Below are 22,151 nucleotides of genomic sequence, written 5' to 3'. Positions count from 1 at the left end.
TGGGACTGAAGACGGCAATGTCATCCAGGTACGCGGCCGCGTACCCTTCAAGTCCCTTGAGCAGGGTGTTGACCATCCGCTGGAAAGTGGCAGGGGCATTCCTCATCCCGAATGGCATCACCGTGGACTCGTACAGTCCAAATGGGGTAATAAAGGCAGAGCGTTCCCTGGCCTTGCGAGTCAGGGGGATCTGCCAATATCCCCGGCTCAGATCCATGATGGTCAGGTACTGAGCCCCGGCCAACTGATCGAGCAGGTCATCGATGCGTGGCATTGGGTACGCATCGGCGACCGTGACAGCATTGAGCCCCCTGTAGTCCACGCAGAACCGAGTGGTTCGGTCCTTCTTAGGGACGAGGACTACAGGCGAGGCCCAAGCGCTGTTGGATGCCTGGATCACCCCCAGCTTCAGCATCTCGTCAATCTCCTGGCGCATGTGTTGCTGCACCTCCAGGGAGACCCGATATGCTGAACGCCGGATCGGGGGATGATCCCCAGTGTCCACGTGATGGACAGCCAAGTCAGTCCTTCCGGGCTGGTTGGTAAACAACCCCCGGAAGGGGTGTAGGGTGGCCCACAGCTGGGACCGTTGGTCCTCCAAGAGCTGGTGGCCAACCTCCACATCCTCAATGGATCCGCCTGCCCTAACCTGGGCTAGCATATCCAAGAGGGTTTCCGCTTCTCCCTCCTCGGGCAGGTTGCACACGGGGAGCGCACATGCCTCCCGCTCATGATGTGCCTTCATCATGTTCACATGGAAGGGCTTCCGCCTTCCACGGGCAGGGTCCAGGGTGACCAGGTACGTTACAGGGTTGAGCTGCTGGTACACGAGGTATGGGCCTTCCCAGGCTGCCTGAAGCTTGTCCTGTGGTACGGGGACCAGTACCCACACCTTTTGACCCACTTGGTAGGTCCTCTCACAAGCGTTCTGGTCGTACCAACGCTTCTGATCGGCCTGGGCTTGAGCCATATTGTCGTGTACCAGTTGCGTCAAGGCCTGCATTTTGTCCCGGAAGCGCACGACATACTCGATAACCGACACTCCAGGGGTGGCCAAATCCCCTTCCCAAGCCTCTTTCACCAGAGCCAGGGGGCCCCGCACACGTCGCCCGTACAGGAGCTCAAACGGTGAGAATCCTGTTGAGGCCTGTGGAACCTCCCGGTAAGCAAATAACAGGTGTGGGAGATACCGCTCCCAGTCACGCCCATGGGAGTCGACCAACATCTTAAGCATCTGCTTTAAGGTGCCATTGAACCGCTCGCACAGGCCATTAGTCTGTGGATGGTACGGGCTGGCCACCAGATGTCGCACCTGGACTTGCTTACAGAGGGCCTCCATCAGCTGGGACATGAATTGGGTCCCCCGGTCAGTGAGCATTTCCTGGGGAAAACCCACTCGGGAGAAAATCTCCAGCAATGCGGTGGCCACCTTGTCAGCCCGAATGGACGACAAGGCCACTGCTTCTGGGTACCGGGTGGCATAGTCCACTACCGTCAGTATGAAGCGTTTCCCGGAGCTGCTGGGGATGGCCAGCGGGCCGACCAGATCCACAGCCACCCTCCTGAAAGGCTCATCGATGATTGGCAGAGATACCAGTGGGGCTTTGGGGCGTGGCCCCGCCTTCCCCACTCTCTGACAGGTTTCACACGAACGGCAGTAGGCAGCCACATCGGCCCCCATTTTTGGCCAGTAGAAATGCTGGTTTAACCTGGCCTTGGTCTTAGCGATCCCTAGGTGTCCGGCCATCGGAATCTCATGTGCGATCCGCAACAACTCCGTCCGGAACGGATAGGGTACCACCAACTGTCGGTCCCTGGGCCACGCCTCCGGTGAACCCTGCTGGACCGTGGCCCGGTACAGCCGTCCTTGGTCCCAGACCACTCGCTCCGGGTCCGAGTCCGAGGGAGGCTGTGCCGCCTGCTCCTTAAGAGCTTTCAGGCTGTCGTCAGCTTCTAACGCTGCCTGAAACCCCTGACTAGATGTGGCCAGAATCGACGAGACTGTCACATCTTCGGTCAGTACCCCGGGACCTGTGTCCTGGCCTCCACCTGACTCGGCTGCCACTTGGTCAGGAGGGGAAGAGCTATCGGACCTCCGGGAGGCCCCTTGGCTTCCAGCACTCCCACTGCGGGTGACAGCGGCCACAGCCGCTGCGCCCGTGGGTCGTGCCTGCTCCTCCTCCGTTCCTGACCAAGTCGCCGGTTCAGGCAGACCTACCTGGCTTCCTGACACCCCGGTTGTGGGGGAACCCTGCACCGAGATCTTACCTGGGAGCACTTCCGCTCCGGGACCGGCCCCAATCTCACCTGCCTGTTCCCCCCCTGCAGCAACAGAACCCCGCTGTGAAATCTCTGGGGACCCCACATTTGCTGTGGTAGCCCCCACCCCACACACTGGTCCTCCCCCTGCAGCACCCTGCTCTCTGCTTATCCCTGCAGAGGGCAACAGATCCCAGCTCACAGGCTGATTACTTGTAGAGGCATTGTCACACCTTTCTCTGACCCCCTCCCCTGTCACAGCTGCAGCTGTGTGTGTGTCTATGGTGTCTATGCAAGCAGAAGTATCAGAGTTCACTCCCTCCTCCCTTACATCATTCATAGATAACACATTAACATTGTTAGGAGTCATGTCAGTACGGGCTGAAGGTTCAGCCCTTGGGGGGGGCCCAAACTGGGAGGTTATCTGCCCCAAATCTGTCCCAAGTAGCACGTTTGCAGGGATCCGATCAGTTACCCCCACCTCCCTCACCCCCCGCCCTGCGCCCCAGTCCACATAAATGTCAGCAACAGGCAGCGCCGGGTCAGTGCCTCCAATCCCGGAGACAGCGAGGGTTTTTCCAGGGATCAAGTCTTGGGGGGACACCATCTCAGGCCGCACCAGAGTCACCTCCGAGGCGCTGTCTCGCAGTCCTATGGTCACAGACCGGCCGACGGTGACAGGTTGGAAGCTGTCCAGGGACCTACCACCACCCCCACCCACACAATACACCTTGGGCGGCCCTTGGGACGGGGACGGAGCCGGGGCCTTGGGACGCTGAGGGCACATGGCCTTGAAGTGTCCAGGTAGGTTGCACTGGTGGCACCGTCTTGGTTCCGCCACGGGCCTGGAGAGGGGAGTTGAGGGGGACACCCCCTGCAGTCTAGGGGCAGGTGGGGCAGTCGCCGAATTCATCTTACCCCCTCTCCAGGTGCTGCTGGTGGCCGCTCTCCTGGCCTCAGGGGCCCGGTTGTTGGTGTAGTCATCGGCAAGGGCAGCTGTAGCCGTGGACCCCTTTGGCTTCTGGTCTCGGATGAACTGGCGGAGATCCTCAGGGCAGTTCCACAAGAGTTGCTCCGTGATGAACAAGTCCAGGATCTCCGGTCCGGTGGAAAGCTGCAGGCCTTGGGTCCAGTGGTCGGCAGCTCGGGCAAGTGCCCGCCGGTGGTCAGCCCAGGAGTCCTTTGGTCCCTTCTGTAGGCTCCGGAACTTCTTGCGGTAGGACTCTGGAGTGAGGTTGTACTGTTGGATCAGGGCCCGCTTGATGGTGTCGTAGCCCTGATCTGCCTCAGCAGGCAAGTCCCCAAGGATATCCAGGGCCTTACCCCTTAAACGGGGGGTCAGGTATTTGGCCCACTGGTCCTTGTCCAGATGGTGCTGCAAGCAAGTCCGTTCAAAAGCAGTCAAGAAAGAGTCCAAGTCTCCATCCTTCTCCAGCACTGGGAAGTCCTCAACACGGACCTTTGGAAGTTTGGTGTCTCGAAGGTCACATGTGGCTGATGAGGGCCGGAGCTGAGCTAGCTGCAGCTGGTAGTCACGGTCTGCCTGTCGCTCTCGCTCTTCACGCGCTGCCTGCCGCTCTCGCTCCGCAGCCTCACGCTCTGCGTGCCGCTCCGCAGCCTCAGCGTCACGCGCTGCCTGCCGCTCTGCCCTGCGCTCTGCCAGGAGTTCCTTGTAGCCCTTCTGGTCTCCAGCCTGGAGAAGGGCCATAGCCATTTGAAGAAGGCTATCCGAGCCTCCCAGGCTCGGTGGAATGGCACGTGGTGATCTGCGGCACGCTGCAGAGCTAGGCGATTCACTGTCCCTTTCAGAGCGGAGGGCTGGCATCTGGCTCGTTGAGGAACCTTGGGTGAGCTCCTCCTCATCTTGTCCAGCAGTGCCAGGTTGCGCAATGTCCTCGGCAGAACGGTTTTCTGGCGTCGAGCTCCTGGAGGACTCGTGGGCAACCTCCTCATTGCTGTCCACAGCACCGTCCTCCCTCTCTTCGGCTCCTGCCTTAGCATTGGCCAGTTGCATAGCTCTGCTCCTGGTGCCATCAGCCATTCTTGCAGACTTTTGGTCACTGACACAGAACTGACACCTGATGCCTCCACACACCTTACAGTATCTGCACTCTGACACTCTAGTGTTGAGCTAGTCTGAAGACCCCAGCAGCCACAGCTGCTGCAGGCAGTCTTTAGTGTCTGGGAGTATGGGTCTCACACTCACACACACTATTATCTCGATCCCACCGCTATGCCACCAATATGTCACAAACCACCGGGGGGGTCACTCAGAAATCCCCCGCGCTGGCTACCAGTACGTCACAATCGGGGGGTAACAAGTGGGGGTCACCCCTCCTTTATACCTCCCGACCGACAGACAGAGCACGTGACGCGCTCTCTAGCGCCCCTCTTATAGTCAGGCCAATTATGGAATTGCCCGACCATAAGCAAGGAGGCCGCTATACTACTTATGCCGATTATTGAAGGGTCCCCGGTGAGAGTAAGGTATATATTCCCCCGAATCTCACTGGCCTCCCCACAATAATCCTTGGCACAATTCGCTGCCACCAACCGATTTACGGTAACTATTAGCCGAACACACAGACGTGGGATTCAAGATCGAGATAACAGAACAGCCCAAGATTAATTATATAATTTAATCAGCCTAAAGCACACTAGAAACTACAATATATACAATAGGGAATCTACAGAATATACATATGTCAGAGTACAGTTACAATCAAAGCATGGGTTACAAACAGGCATACACAGTTCCAGCAGTTACCTTGTTGCGTCTGGCCACAGGGGGGCGCTGTACCCAGGTTTCTAGGATCCTTCCCACAGATGTTTCCTACACGTGCCCCCAGCGAAAAGAACACTGGAAAATGGCCGAAGTAGGGTTATCAACCTGGGCAAATCCAGGTCCCCTCCTACCTTAGTGACCTCAGAGGGAGCACTGCTCCACCCCTGGCTTGAGTTATGGACAATCCACAACATGGAATATGGCCATAACTTTGCCTGGGAGCGTCGTAGGCGGACGCCAATGCTCTCCTTGTGACAGTTATGAATTTAGCTACAGAACGAGGGGACTCATGACCTGTCTGCCAGTTCCCCATTGGCTGATATCACGCCTGGGGCATTTCCCAATGTCCTGCTCCCATAAAAAGGGTGTGCCAGCATCGTCCGCATGCGGAGACACCATTTTTATGGTTGCCATATTTATCGGAAATATGGCTTGCGAGATATGAACCATTTTTTACTGGAGTCGTTCTGTCTGGCTATTTCCATAGCCTTGCTAACTAGCTAGCAGCCCCCACTACAGGGTCACGGCAGGGAGTCATCCTGTGTCCATTGTCCCCAAGCCACCTAATTTCCATATCACAGGACATGGCCATGGAGGTGTAAGTGGAACACTGAGAACAAGAAGGGAGGGGGCACTGCCAGGGAGTGATGAGGGATTATGACTGGAGTCATAATTCATCTTCATATCCCGGGATTTGCCTCACAAGTGGGTGTGTATAAAAAGAAACCCAGCACCCCAGACCTTCACTTGAACTGCAACTTGACCTCTGACAACATGCCAAAAATCCACCCTGCGACCAAAGCCTTGATTGGCAAGAGGCTGAAGACCAGATCCACTGCAGAGGTGGATGCACCTTTAATGTGTCTCAGCGTCAAGTACAAAGAATTAAAAAAAGATGTGAAGAGACTGGAGATGTTTTTGACAAGCCCAGGTCCGGCAGACCCTGCAAGACAACTGCTCAGGAGGAAAGTTTGTTGGTTAGAAAATCCAAAGCCAGCCCCTTTTCCACTGCAGCAGAGCTCCAACAGGCCTGGTCACCTCTAGTCCCTGTGCCAACTAGAACAGTTTGTAGGATTCTGTCTCTAAATTGCCTCCATGATCGTATCAGTGCCCAGAAGCCAGCACTAAACAAAAGGCAATCAAAAAACTGTGTCCCACAGCCTGCTAAACAGATGGACGCTGGAAAAGTGGCAGAAGGTAAATTTCGCCGCCGCAAATACTGCAGGAGACCTACTGGAGCTCGTATGGATCCGAAATACACCCAGAAAGATCATGGTCTGGGGTTACATTCAGTATGGGGGTGTGCAAAACATTTGCAAGGTGGAAGGCAATATCAATAGCCTAAAATATCAAGAAGTATTAGCTACCTTTTACATTCCCAATCATAAAAGGGGTCAAATTCTGCAGCAGGAAGGTCTCCATCCCATACATCCATCTCTACAACAAAGTTCCTCCTGGCAAAGAAGATCAAGGTGCTCAAGGACTGGCCAGCCCAGTCACCAGACATGGACATCATTGAGCATGTTTGGGGTAGGATGAAAGAGGAAGCTTGGAAGACAAAACCAAAGAGTCTAGATGAACTCTGCGAGGCGTGTAAGATGCATTCTCTGCTATTCCTGATTACTTCATCAATACATTGTATGAATCATTGTTGAACCACATGGAGCCGTCCTTCAAGCTCATGGAAGTCACACAAAATATTACATATGGCTCTAATAGCACCACAACTTCATTCACCGATGTTATGCCACATATCTTTGTATTAGAAGGTAATTATATGTTTGAATTTCACATTACTTTCTGTGGGCGACAAAATCTGACCTTTCTGAGTTCATTAAATGATCAATATTTCAGCTTTGCACCAACTTTATTTTCATAACCTAAACCAAATTTGAGAGGGTTTCAGCTTTCAAAAGAGTAATTTAAAAAACCAATGGATGAATTTAAAGTCAGGTTATAAGCTTTTATTTACATAACATGGATAAGAGACAGAATGTCTGTCAGGGAGTGTATGGAGCTGTGAGGGCACCATACTGTGTGTGGGGAGCTGTGAGGGCACCATACTGTGTGTGGGGAGCTGTGAGGGCACCATACTGTGTGTGGGGAGCTGTGAGGGCTCCTTACTGTGTATGGGGAGCTGCGAGGGCTCCATACTGTGCGTGGGGAGCTGTGAGGGCTTCATACTGTGTGTGGGGAGCTGTGAGGGCACCATGCTGTGTGTGGGGAGCTGTGAGGGCACCATACTGTGTGTGGGGAGCTGTGCGGGCTCCATACTGTGTGTGGGGAGCTGTGAGGGCACCACACTGTGTGTGGGGGGCTGTGAGGGCACCATACTGTGTGTGGGGAGCTGTGAGGGCACCATGCTGTGTGTGGGGAGCTGTGAGGGCACCATACTGTGTGTGGGGAGCTGTGAGGGCTCCATACTGTGTGTGGGGAGCTGTGAGGGCTCCATACTGAGTGTGGGGAGCTGTGAGGGCTCCATACTGAGTGTGGGGAGCTGTGAGGGCACCATACTGTGTGTGGGGATCTGTGAGGGCACCATAATGTGTGTGGGGAGCTGTGAGGGCTTCATACTGTGTGTGGGGAGCTGTGAGGGCACCATACTGTGAGTGGGGAGCTGTGAGGGCACCATACTGTGTGTGAGGGGAGCTGTGAGGGCTCCATACTGTGTGTGGGGATCTGTGAGGGCACCATACTGTGTGTGGGGAACAGTGAGGGCACCATACTGTGTGTGGGGAACAGTGAGGGCACGATACAGTGTGTGGGGAGCTGTGAGGGCACCATACTGTATGTGGGGAGCTGGGAGGGCACCATACTGTGTGTGGGGAGCTGCGAGGGGTTCATACTGTGTGTGGGGAGCTGCGAGGGCACCATACTGTCTGTGGAGAGCTGCAAGGGCTTCATACTGTGTGTGGGGAGCTGTGAGGGCACCATATTGTGTATAGGGAGCTGTGAGGGCTCCATACTGTGTGTGGGGGGCTGTGAGGGCTCCATACTGTGTGTGGGGAGCTGTGAGGGCTCCATACTGTGTGTGGGGGGCTGTGAGGGCTCCATACTGTGTGTGGGGGGGCTGTGAGGGCTCCATACTGTGTGTGGGGAGCTGTGAGGGCTCCATACTGTGTGTGGGGAGCTGTGAGGGCAACATACTGTGTGTGGAGGGCTGTGAGGGCTTCATACTGTGTGTGGGGAGCTGTGAGGGCACCATACTTTGTGTGGAGGGCTGTGAGGGCTCCATACTGTGTGTGGGGAGCTGTGAGGGCACCATACTGTGTATAGGGAGCTGTGAGGGCTCCATACTGTGTGTGGAGGGATGTGAGGGCACCATACTGTGTGTGGGGGGCTGTGAGGGCTTCATACTGTGTGTGTGCAGAGCTGTGAGGGCACCATACTGTGTGTGGGGGGCTGTGAGGGCTCCATACTGTGTGTGGGGAGCTGTGAGGGCACCATACTGTGTGTGGGGGGCTGTGAGGGCTTCATACTGTGTGTGGGGGGCTGTGAGGGCTCCATACTGTGTGTGGGGAGCTGTGAGGACACCATACTGTGTGTGGGGAGCTGTGAGGGCTCCATACTGTGTGTGGGGGGCTGTGAGGGCACCATACTGTGTGTGGGGAGCTGTGAGGGCACCATACTGTGTGTGGGGAGCTGTGAGGGCTCCTTACTGTGTATGGGGAGCTGCGAGGGCTCCATACTGTGCGTGGGGAGCTGTGAGGGCTTCATACTGTGTGTGGGGAGCTGTGAGGGCACCATGCTGTGTGTGGGGAGCTGTGAGGGCACCATATTGTGTGTGGGGAGCTGTGCCGGCTCCATACTGTGTGTGGGGAGCTGTGAGGGCACCATACTGTGTGTGGGGGGCTGTGAGGGCACCATACTGTGTGTGGGGAGCTGTGAGGGCACCATGCTGTGTGTGGGGAGCTGTGAGGGCACCATACTGTGTGTGGGGAGCTGTGAGGGCTCCATACTGTGTGTGGGGAGCTGTGAGGGCTCCATACTGAGTGTGGGGAGCTGTGAGGGCTCCATACTGAGTGAGGGGAGCTGTGAGGGCACCATACTGTGTGTGGGGATCTGTGAGGGCACCATAATGTGTGTGGGGAGCTGTGAGGGCTTCATACTGTGTGTGGGGAGCTGTGAGGGCACCATACTGTGAGTGGGGAGCTGTGAGGGCACCATACTGTGTGTGAGGGGAGCTGTGAGGGCTCCATACTGTGTGTGGGGATCTGTGAGGGCACCATACTGTGTGTGGGGAACAGTGAGGGCACCATACTGTGTGTGGGGAACAGTGAGGGCACGATACAGTGTGTGGGGAGCTGTGAGGGCACCATACTGTATGTGGGGAGCTAGGAGGGCACCATACTGTGTGTGGGGAGCTGCGAGGGGTTCATACTGTGTGTGGGGAGCTGAGAGGGCACCATACTGTTTGTGGGGAGCTGCAAGGGCTTCATACTGTGTGTGGGGAGCTGTGAGGGCACCATATTGTGTATAGGGAGCTGTGAGGGCTCCATACTGTGTGTGGGGGGCTGTGAGGGCTCCATACTGTGTGTGGGGAGCTGTGAGGGCTCCATACTGTGTGTGGGGGGCTGTGAGGGCTCCATACTGTGTGTGGGGGGCTGTGAGGGCTCCATACTGTGTGTGGGGAGCTGTGAGGGCTCCATACTGTGTGTGGGGAGCTGTGAGGGCAACATACTGTGTGTGGAGGGCTGTGAGGGCTTCATACTGTGTGTGGGGAGCTGTGAGGGCACCATACTTTGTGTGGAGGGCTGTGAGGGCTCCATACTGTGTGTGGGGAGCTGTGAGGGCACCATACTGTGTATAGGGAGCTGTGAGGGCTCCATACTGTGTGTGGAGGGCTGTGAGGGCACCATACTGTGTGTGGGGGGCTGTGAGGGCTTCATACTGTGTGTGTGCAGAGCTGTGAGGGCACCATACTGTGTGTGGGGGGCTGTGAGGGCTCCATACTGTGTGTGGGGAGCTGTGAGGGCACCATACTGTGTGTGGGGGGCTGTGAGGGCTTCATACTGTGTGTGGGGGGCTGTGAGGGCTCCATACTGTGTGTGGGGAGCTGTGAGGACACCATACTGTGTGTGGGGAGCTGTGAGGGCTCCATACTGTGTGTGGGGGGCTGTGAGGGCACCATACTGTGTGTGGGGGGCTGTGAGGGCTCCATACTGTGTGTGGGGAGCTGTGAGGGCACCATACTGTGTGTGGGGAGCTGTGTGGGCTCCTTACTGTGTATGGGGAGCTGCGAGGGCTCCATACTGTGCGTGGGGAGCTGTGAGGGCTTCATACTGTGTGTGTGGGGAGCTGTGAGGGCACCATGCTGTGTGTGGGGAGCTGTGAGGGCACCATACTGTGTGTGGGGAGCTGTGCGGGCTCCATACTGTGTGTGGGGAGCTGTGAGGGCTCCATACTGAGTGTGGGGAGCTGTGAGGGCTCCATACTGAGTGTGGGGAGTTGTGAGGGCACCATACTGTGTGTGGGGATCTGTGAGGGCACCATACTGTGTGTGGGGAGCTGTGAGGGCTTCATACTGTGTGTGGGGAGCTGTGAGGGCACCATACTGTGAGTGGGGAGCTGTGAGGGCACCATACTGTGTGTGGGGGACTGTGAGGGCACCATACTGTGAGTGGGGAGCTGTGAGGGCACCATACTGTGTGTGAGGGGAGCTGTGAGGGCTCCATACTGTGTGTGGGGATCTGTGAGGGCACCATACTGTGTGTGGGGAACAGTGAGGGCACCATACTGTGTGTGGGGAACAGTTAGGGCACGATACTGTGCGTGGGGAGCTGTGAGGGCACCATACTGTATGTGGGGAGCTGGGAGGGCACCATACTGTGTGTGGGGAGCTGCGAGGGGTTCATACTGTGTGTGGGGAGCTGCGAGGGCACCATACTGTCTGTGGGGAGCTGCAAGGGCTTCATACTGTGTGTGGGGAGCTGTGAGGGCACCATATTGTGTATAGGGAGCTGTAAGGGCTCCATAGTGTGTGTGGGGGGCTGTGAGGGCTCCATACTGTGTGTGGGGAGCTGTGAGGGCTCCATACTGTGTGTGGGGGGCTGTGAGGGCTCCATACTGTGTGTGGGGAGCTGTGAGGGCACCATACTGTGTGTGGGGGGCTGTGAGGGCTCCATACTGTGTGTGGGGAGCTGTGAGGGCTCCATACTGTGTGTGGGGGGCTGTGAGGGCTCCATACTGTGTGTGGGGAGCTGTGAGGGCTCCATACTGTGTGTGGGGGGCTGTGAGGGCTTCATACTGTGTGTGGGGGGCTGTGAGGGCTCCATACTGTGTGTGGGGAGCTGTGAGGGCACTATACTGTGTGTGGGGAGCTGTGAGGGCACCATACTGTGTGTGGGGGGCTGTGAGGGCTCCATACTGTGTGTGGAGGGCTGTGAGGGCTTCATACTGTGTGTGGGGGGCTGTGAGGGCTCCATAATGTGTGTGGGGAGCTGTGAGGGCTCCACACTGTGTGTGGGGGGCTGTGAGGGCTCCATACTGTGTGTGTGGAGCTGTGAGGGCTCCATACTGTGTGTGGGGAGCTGTGAGGGCTCCATACTGTGTGTGGGGAGCTGTGAGGGCACCATACTGTGTGTGGGGAGCTGTGAGGGCACCATACTGTGTGTGGGGGGCTGTGAGGGCTCCATAGTGTGTGTGGAGGGCTGTGAGGGCTTCATACTGTGTGTGGGGAGCTGTGAGGGCTCCATACTGTGTGTGGGGAGCTGTGAGGGCTCCATACTGTGTGTGGGGAGCTGTGAGGGCACCATACTGTGTGTGGGGAGCTGTGAGGGCTCCATACTGTGTGTGGGGAGCTGTGAGGGCTCCATACTGTGTGTGGGGGGCTGTGAGGGCTCCATACTGTGTGTGGGGAGCTGTGAGAGCTCCATACTGTGTGTGGGGAGCTGTGAGGGCTCCATACTGTGTGTGGGGAGCTGTGAGGGCTCCATACTGTGTGTGGGGAGCTGTGAGGGCACCATACTGTGTGTGGGGAGCTGTGAGGGCACCATACTGTGTGTGGGGGGCTGTGAGGGCTCCATACTGTGTGTGGAGGGCTGTGAGGGCTCCATACTGTGTGTGGAGGGCTGTGAGGGCACCATACTGTGTGTGGGGGGCTGTGAGGGCTCCATACTGTGTGTGGGGAGCTGTGAGGGCTCCATACTGTGTGTGGGGGGCTGTGAGGGCTCCATACTGTGTCTGGGGAGCTGTGAGGGCTCCATACTGTGTGTGGTGGGCTGTGAGGGCTTCATACTGTGTGTGGGGGGCTGTTAGGGCTCCATACTGTGTGTGGGGAGCTGTGAGGGCACTATACTGTGTGTGGGGAGCTGTGAGGGCACCATACTGTGTGTGGGGGGCTGTGAGGGCTCCATACTGTGTGTGGAGGGCTGTGAGGGCTTCATACTGTGTGTGGAGGGCTGTGAGGGCTCCATACTGTGTGTGGGGAGCTGTGAGGGCTCCATACTGTGTGTGGGGAGCTGTGAGGGCACCATACTGTGTGTGGGGAGCTGTGAGGGCTCCATACTGTGTGTGGGGGCTGTGAGGGCTCCATACTGTGTGTGGGGAGCTGTGAGGGCTCCATACTGTGTGTGGGGGGCTGTGAGGGCTCCATACTGTGTGTGGGAGGCTGTGAGGGCTCCATACTGTGTGTGGAGGGCTGTGAGGGCTCCATACTGTGTGTGGGGGGCTGTGAGGGCTCCATACTGTGTGTGGGGGGCTGTGAGGGCTCCATACTGTGTGTGGGGGGCTGTGAGGGCTGCATACTGTGTGTGGGGAGCTGTGAGGGCTCCATACTGTGTGTGGGGGGCTGTGAGGGCTCCATACTGTGTGTGGGGGGCTGTGAGGGCTTCATACTGTGTGTGGGGAGCTGAGAGGGCAGCATACTGTGTGTGGGGAGCTGTGAGGGCTCCATACTGTGTGTGGAGGGCTGTGAGGGCTCCATACTGTGTGTGGGGAGCTGTGAGGGCTCCATACTGTGTGTGGGGAGCTGTGAGGGCTCCATACTGTGTGTGGGGAGCTGTGAGGGCTCCATACTGTGTGTGGGGGGCTGTGAGGGCACCATACTGTGTGTGGGGAGCTGTGAGGGCTCCATACTGTGTGTGGGGAGCTGTGAGGGCTCCATACTGTGTGTGGGGAGCTGTGAGGGCTCCATACTGTGTGTGGGGAGCTGTGAGGGCTCCATACTGTGTGTGGGGAGCTGTGAGGGCTCCATACTGTGTGTGGGGGGCTGTGAGGGCTCCATACTGTGTGTGGGGGCTGTGAGGGCTCCATACTGTGTGTGGGGAGCTGTGAGGGCACCATACTGTGTGTGGGGAGCTGTGAGGGCTCCATACTGTGTGTGGGGGGCTGTGAGGGCACCATACTGTGTGTGGGGGGCTGTGAGGGCTCCATACTGTGTGTGGGAGGCTGTGAGGGCTTCATACTGTGTGTGGGGGGCTGTGAGGGCTTCATACTGTGTGTGGAGGGCTGTGAGGGCACCATACTGTTTGTGGAGGGCTGTGAGGGCACCATACTGTGTGTGGGAGGCTGTGAGGGCACCATACTGTGTGGGGGGCTGTGAGGGCACCATACTGTGTGTGGGAGGCTGTGAGGGCACCATACTGTGTGTGGGGGGCTGTGAGGGCACCATACTGTGTGTGGAGGGCTGTGAGGGCACCATACTGTGTGTGGGGAGCTGTGAGGGCTCCATACTGTGTGTGGGGGCTGTGAGGGCTCCATACTGTGTGTGGGGGGCTGTGAGGGCACCATACTGTGTGTGGGGGGCTGTGAGGGCACCATACTGTGTGTGGGGGGGCTGTGAGGGCACCATACTGTGTGTGGGGGGCTGTGAGGGCTCCATACTGTGTGTGGGAGGCTGTGAGGGCACCATACTGTGTGTGGAGGGCTGTGAGGGCTCCATACTGTGTGTGGGAGGCTGTGAGGGCTCCATACTGTGTGTGGGTAGCTGTGAGGGCTTCATACTGTGTGTGGGGAGCTGTGAGGGCACCATACTGTGTGTGTGGGGGGCTGTGAGGGCACCATACTGTGTGTGGGGGGCTGTGAGGGCTCCATACTGTGTGTGGGGGGCTGTGAGGGCACCATACTGTGTGTGGGAGGCTGTGAGGGCTTCATACTGTGTGTGGGGGGCTGTGAGGGCACCATACTGTGTGTGGGGAGCTGTGAGGGCACCATACTGTGTGTGGGGGGCTGTGAGGGCTCCATACTGTGTGTGGGGGGCTGTGAGGGCACCATACTGTGTGTGGGAGGCTGTGAGGGCTTCATACTGTGTGTGGGGGGCTGTGAGGGCACCATACTGTGTGTGGGAGGCTGTGAGGGCTCCATACTGTGTGTGGGGGGCTGTGAGGGCACCATACTGTGTGTGGGTAGCTGTGAGGGCTTCATACTGTGTGTGGGGGGCTGTGAGGGCTCCATACTGTGTGTGGGGGGCTGTGAGGGCACCATACTGTGTGTGGGTAGCTGTGAGGGCTTCATACTGTGTGTGGGGGGCTGTGAGGGCATTGTAATACGTGTTAGTGGCACTGTGGGAGGAATACACAGGGGATTATATCACTAGGTATACGGCCCTGAATATGAACTGACGGCCAGCGATGACGCGTTCCCATTGGTGGAGTCGGGGTTCACTGACTTTTCTTCTTCTCTCCTGATGACATCACAGGGATCGCTGGATAACTATTATGTCACTGCCCTCATCACAACGACCCCGGAAATTCAGGACCGCGCCCGCTCCGGTCACGTCTGACTCCTGACTGATGGCTGCTATTGTGGTAGACATCAGAGGACAATAGCTTGTGTTTTCTATTTATGGACAAGCAGAGGGCTGATGACATCACACTCATTACACAGTGATGTAATAATACTGGGCGGAGCCATCTCACTAGTACATATGTGTATACACCATATCCTTATCCGTATCAGCGCATTGTGTATATACAGGATCCGCAGCTGCTGGCCTCCTATTGAGGACGGTGCCGGACACTTAGAACGTTCCCTCTGGCGCCGGTCCAGCCACACTCTCCAGCCGGCAGGCGTACATGGCCGGGGCCTCAGCGTGGTGCCAAAGACCGGAGCCGCCGAGAAGAGAATAGGGCCCCGGGCCCCATAAGAGGCAACACCGATACTAGTGAGCAGATACTGTCCTACCTTGTAGAAGATCAGCGCCCTCTAGTGATCAGATACCGTCCTACATTGTAGAGGATCAGCGCCCTCTAGTGATCAGATACCGTCCTACATTGTAGAGGATCAGCGCCCTCTAGTGAGCAGATACCGTCCTACATTGTAGAGGATCAGCGCCCTCTAGTGAGCAGATACCGTCCTACATTGTAGAGGATCAGCGCCCTCTAGTGAGCAGATACCGTCCTACATTGTAGAGGATCAGCGCCCTCTAGTGAGCAGATACCGTCCTACATTGTAGAGGATCAGCGCCCTCTAGTGAGCAGATACCGTCCTACATTGTAGAGGATCAGCGCCCTCTAGTGAGCAGATACCGTCCTACATTGTAGAGGATCAGCGCCCTCTAGTGAGCAGATACTGTCCTACATTGTAGAGGATCAGCGCCCCCTAGTGAGCAGATACCGTCCTACATTGTAGAGGATCAGCGCCCCCTAGTGAGCAGATACCGTTCTACATTTTAGATGATCAGCGCCCTCTAGTGATCAGATACCGTCCTACATTGTAGAGGATCAGCGCCCTCTAGTGATCAGATACCGTCCTACATTGTAGAGGATCAGCGCCCCCTAGTGAGCAGATACTGTCCTACATTGTAGAGGATCAGCGCCCCCTAGTGATCAGATACCGTCCTACATTGTAGAGGATCAGCGCCCCCTAGTGATCAGATACTGTCCTACATTGTAGAGGATCAGCGCCCCCTAGTGAGCAGATACCGTCCTACATTGTAGAGGATCAGCGCCCTCTAGTGAGCAGATACTGTGCTACATTGTAGAGGATCAGCGCCCCCTAGTGAGCAGATACCGTCCTACATTGTAGAGGATCAGCGCCCTCTAGTGAGCAGATACTGTGCTACATTGTAGAGGATCAGCGCCCCCTAGTGAGCAGATACCGTCCTACATTGTAGAGGATCAGCGCCCCCTAGTGAGCAGATACCGTCTTCTATTGTAGAGGATCAGCGCCCCCTAGTGAGCAGATACCGTCCTACATTGTAGAGGATCAGCGCCCTCTAGTGAGCAGATACTGTGCTACATTGTAGAGGATCAGCGCCCCCTAGTGAGCAGATACCGTCCTACATTGTAGAGGATCAGCGCCCTCTAGTGAGCAGATACTGTGCTACATTGTAGAGGATCAGCGCCCCCTAGTGAGCAGATACCGTCTTCTATTGTAGAGGATCAGCGCCCTCTAGTGAGCAGATACCGTCTTCTATTGTAGAGGATCAGCGCCCTCTAGTGAGCAGATACCGTCTTATATTGTAGAAGATCAGCGCCCTCTAGTGAGCAGATACCGTCCTACATTGTAGAAGATCAGCGCCCCCTAGTGAGCAGATACCGTCCTACATTGTAGAGGATCAGCGCCCCCTAGTGAGCAGATACCGTCTTCTATTGTAGAGGATCAGCGCCCTCTAGTGAGCAGATACCGTCTTATATTGTAGAGGATCAGCGCCCTCTAGTGATCAGATACCGTCCTATATTGTAGAGGATCAGCGCCCCCTAGTGATCAGATACCGTCCTACATTATAGAAGATCAGCGCCCTCTAGTGATCAGATACCGTCCTATATTGTAGAGGATCAGCGCCCTCTAGTGATCAGATACCGTCCTATATTGTAGAGGATCAGCGCCCCCTAGTGATCAGATACCGTCCTACATTATAGAAGATCAGCGCCCTCTAGTGATCAGATACCGTCCTACCTTGTAGAGGATCAGCGCCTGTAGAGGATCAGCGCCCTCTAGTGAGCAGATACCGTCTTATATTGTAGAGGATCAGCGCCCCCTAGTGATCAGATACCGTCTTATATTGTAGAAGATCAGCGCCCTCTAGTGAGCAGATACCGTCTTATATTGTAGAGGATCAGCGCCCTCTAGTGAGCAGATACCGTCCTACCTTGTAGAGGATCAGCGCCCTCTAGTGAGCAGATACCGTCCTACCTTGTAGAGGATCAGCGCCCCCTAGTGAGCAGATACCGTCTTATATTGTAGAGGATCAGCGCCCCCTAGTGAGCAGATACCGTCCTACATTGTAGAAGATCAGCGCCCTCTAGTGAGCAGATACTGTCCTACATTGTAGAAGATCAGCGCCCTCTAGTGAGCAGATACCGTCCTACCTTGTAGAGGATCAGCGCCTGTAGAGGATCAGCGCCCTCTAGTGAGCAGATACCGTCCTACCTTGTAGAGGATCAGCGCCTGTAGAGGATCAGCGCCCTCTAGTGAGCAGATACTGTCCTACATTGTAGAGGATCAGCGCCCTCTAGTGAGCAGATACTGTCCTACATTGTAGAGGATCAGCGCCCTCTAGTGAGCAGATACTGTCCTACATTGTAGAGGATCAGCGCCCTCTAGTGATCAGATACCGTCCTATATTGTAGAGGATCAGCGCCCCCTAGTGATGAGATACCGTCCTACATTATAGAAGATCAGCGCCCTCTAGTGATCAGATACCGTCCTACCTTGTAGAGGATCAGCGCCTGTAGAGGATCAGCGCCCTCTAGTGAGCAGATACTGTCCTACATTGTAGAGGATCAGCGCCCCCTAGTGATCAGATACCGTCTTCTATTGTAGAGGATCAGCGCCCTCTAGTGAGCAGATACCGTCTTATATTGTAGAGGATCAGCGCCCCCTAGTGAGCAGATACCGTCTTATATTGTAGAGGATCAGCGCCCCCTAGTGATCAGATACCGTCTTATATTGTAGAGGATCAGCGCCCTCTAGTGAGCAGATACCGTCTTATATTGTAGAGGATCAGCGCCCTCTAGTGAGCAGATACCGTCTTATATTGTAGAGGATCAGCGCCCCCTAGTGATCAGATACCGTCTTATATTGTAGAAGATCAGCGCCCTCTAGTGAGCAGATACCGTCTTATATTGTAGAGGATCAGCGCCCCCTAGTGAGCAGATACCGTCCTACCTTGTAGAGGATCAGCGCCCTCTAGTGAGCAGATACCGTCCTACCTTGTAGAGGATCAGCGCCCCCTAGTGAGCAGATACCGTCTTATATTGTAGAGGATCAGCGCCCCCTAGTGAGCAGATACCGTCCTACATTGTAGAAGATCAGCGCCCTCTAGTGAGCAGATACCGTCTTATATTGTAGAGGATCAGCGCCCCCTAGTGAGCAGATACCGTCCTACATTGTAGAAGATCAGCGCCCTCTAGTGAGCAGATACTGTCCTACATTGTAGAAGATCAGCGCCCTCTAGTGAGCAGATACCGTCCTACCTTGTAGAGGATCAGCGCCTGTAGAGGATCAGCGCCCTCTAGTGAGCAGATACCGTCCTACCTTGTAGAGGATCAGCGCCTGTAGAGGATCAGCGCCCTCTAGTGAGCAGATACTGTCCTACATTGTAGAGGATCAGCGCCCTCTAGTGAGCAGATACTGTCCTACATTGTAGAGGATCAGCGCCCTCTAGTGAGCAGATACTGTCCTACATTGTAGAGGATCAGCGCCCCCTAGTGATCAGATACCGTCCTACATTGTAGAGGATCAGCGCCCTCTAGTGAGCAGATACCGTTCTATATTGTAGAGGATCAGCGCCCTCTAGTGAGCAGATACTGTCCTACATTGTAGAGGATCAGCGCCCTCTAGTGAGCAGATACCGTCCTACCTTGTAGAGGATCAGCGCCCTCTAGTGAGCAGATACTGTCCTACATTGTAGAAGATCAGCGCCCCCTAGTGAGCAGATACTGTGCTACATTGTAGAGGATCAGCGCCCCCTAGTGATCAGATACCGTCCTACATTGTAGAGGATCAGCGCCCCTAGTGAGCAGATACTGTCCTACATTGTAGAGGATCAGTGCCCTCTAGTGAGCAGATACTGTCCTACATTGTAGAGGATCAGCGCCCTCTAGTGAGCAGATACTGTCCTACATTGTAGAGGATCAGCGCCCTCTAGTGAGCAGATACTGTCCTACATTGTAGAGGATCAGCGCCCCTTAGTGAGCAGATACTGTCCTACATTGTAGAGGATCAGCGCCCTCTAGTGAGCAGATACTGTCCTACATTGTAGAGGATCAGCGCCCCCTAGTGAGCAGATACTGTCCTACATTGTAGAGGATCAGCGCCCTCTAGTGAGCAGATACCGTCCTACATTGTAGAGGATCAGCGCCCTCTAGTGAGCAGATACCGTCCTACCTTGTAGAGGATCAGCGCCCTCTAGTGAGCAGATACCATCCTACATTGTAGAGGATCAGCGCCCCTTAGTGAGCAGATACCGTCCTACATTGTAGAGGATCAGCGCCCTCTAGTGAGCAGATACCGTCCTACATTGTAGAGGATCAGCGCCCTCTAGTGAGCAGATACTGTCCTACATTGTAGAGGATCAGCGCCCCCTAGTGAGCAGATACTGTCCTACATTGTAGAGGATCAGCGCCCCCTAGTGAGCAGATACTGTCCTACATTGTAGAGGATCAGCGCCCTCTAGTGAGCAGATACCGTCCTACATTGTAGAGGATCAGCGCCCTCTAGTGAGCAGATACCGTTCTATATTGTAGAGGATCAGCGCCCTCTAGTGAGCAGATACCGTCCTACATTGTAGAGGATCAGCGCCCTCTAGTGAGCAGATACCGTTCTATATTGTAGAGGATCAGCGCCCTCTAGTGAGCAGATACTGTCCTACATTGTAGAGGATCAGCGCCCTCTAGTGAGCAGATACTGTCCTACATTGTAGAGGATCAGCGCCCCCTAGTGAGCAGATACTGTCCTACATTGTAGAGGATCAGCGCCCTCTAGTGAGCAGATACTGTCCTACATTGTAGAGGATCAGCGCCCCCTAGTGAGCAGATACTGTCCTACATTGTAGAGGATCAGCGCCCTCTAGTGAGCAGATACTGTCCTACATTGTAGAGGATCAGCGCCCCCTAGTGATCAGATACCGTCCTATATTGTAGAGGATCAGCGCCCTCTAGTGAGCAGATACTGTCCTATATTGTAGAGGATCAGCGCCCCCTAGTGATCAGATACCGTCCTATATTGTAGAGGATCAGCGCCCTCTAGTGAGCAGATACTGTCCTACATTGTAGAGGATCAGCGCCCTCTAGTGAGCAGATACCGTCCTACATTGTAGAGGATCAGCGCCCTCTAGTGAACAGATACCGTCCTACATTGTAGAGGATCAGCGCCCTCTAGTGAGCAGATACTGTCCTACATTGTAGAGGATCAGCGCCCCCTAGTGAGCAGATACTGTCCTACATTGTAGAGGATCAGCGCCCTCTAGTGAGCAGATACTGTCCTACATTGTAGAGGATCAGCGCCCCCCTAGTGATCAGATACCGTCCTATATTGTAGAGGATCAGCGCCCTCTAGTGAGCAGATACTGTCCTACATTGTAGAGGATCAGCGCCCTCTAGTGAGCAGATACCGTCCTATATTGTAGAGGATCAGCGCCCTCTAGTGAGCAGATACCGTCCTATATTGTAGAGGATCAGCGCCCTCTAGTGAGCAGATACTGTCCTACATTGTAGAGGATCAGCGCCCTCTAGTGAGCAGATACTGTCCTACATTGTAGAGGATCAGCGCCCTCTAGTGAGCAGATACTGTCCTACATTGTAGAGGATCAGCGCCCCCTAGTGAGCAGATACTGTCCTACATTGTAGAGGATCAGCGCCCTCTAGTGAGCAGATACTGTCCTACATTGTAGAGGATCAGCGCCCTCTAGTGAGCAGATACTGTCCTACATTGTAGAGGATCAGCGCCCTCTAGTGAGCAGATACTGTCCTACATTGTAGAGGATCAGCGCCCTCTAGTGAGCAGATACTGTCCTACATTGTAGAGGATCAGCGCCCCCTAGTGAGCAGATACTGTCCTACATTGTAGAGGATCAGCGCCCTCTAGTGAGCAGATACTGTCCTACATTGTAGAGGATCAGCGCCCTCTAGTGAGCAGATACTGTCCTACATTGTAGAGGATCAGCGCCCTCTAGTGAGCAGATACTGTCCTACATTGTAGAGGATCAGCGCCCTCTAGTGAGCAGATACCGTCCTATATTGTAGAGGATCAGCGCCCTCTAGTGATCAGATACCATCCTACATTGTAGAGGATCAGCGCCCCTTAGTGAGCAGATACCGTCCTACATTGTAGAGGATCAGCGCCCCTTAGTGAGCAGATACTGTCCTACATTGTAGAGGATCAGCGCCCCTTAGTGAGCAGATACTGTCCTACATTGTAGAGGATCAGCGCCCCCTAGTGAGCAGATACTGTCCTACATTGTAGAGGATCAGCGCCCCTTAGTGAGCAGATACTGTCCTACATTGTAGAGGATCAGCGCCCTCTAGTGAGCAGATACCGTCCTACATTGTAGAGGATCAGCGCCCTCTAGTGAGCAGATACCGTCCTACATTGTAGAGGATCAGCGCCCTCTAGTGAGCAGATACTGTCCTACATTGTAGAGGATCAGCGCCCTCTAGTGATCAGATACTGTCCTACATTGTAGAGGATCAGCGCCCTCTAGTGAGCAGATACTGTCCTACATTGTAGAGGATCAGCGCCCCCTAGTGAGCAGATACTGTCCTACATTGTAGAGGATCAGCGCCCTCTAGTGAGCAGATACTGTCCTACATTGTAGAGGATCAGCGCCCTCTAGTGAGCAGATACTGTCCTACATTGTAGAGGATCAGCGCCCTCTAGTGAGCAGATACTGTCCTACATTGTAGAGGATCAGCGCCCTCTAGTGAGCAGATACCGTCCTATATTGTAGAGGATCAGCGCCCTCTAGTGAGCAGATACCGTCCTACATTGTAGAGGATCAGCGCCCCTTAGTGAGCAGATACTGTCCTACATTGTAGAGGATCAGCGCCCCCTAGTGAGCAGATACTGTCCTACATTGTAGAGGATCAGCGCCCCTTAGTGAGCAGATACTGTCCTACATTGTAGAGGATCAGCGCCCTCTAGTGATCAGATACTGTCCTACATTGTAGAGGATCAGCGCCCTCTAGTGAGCAGATACTGTCCTACATTGTAGAGGATCAGCGCC

Source organism: Anomaloglossus baeobatrachus, chromosome 6, assembly GCF_048569485.1.
Source record: "Anomaloglossus baeobatrachus isolate aAnoBae1 chromosome 6, aAnoBae1.hap1, whole genome shotgun sequence".
Lineage (NCBI taxonomy): Eukaryota > Metazoa > Chordata > Amphibia > Anura > Aromobatidae > Anomaloglossus > Anomaloglossus baeobatrachus.
The sequence above is the reverse complement of the archived record's forward strand: the minus strand, read 5'-3'. Positions refer to the sequence as shown.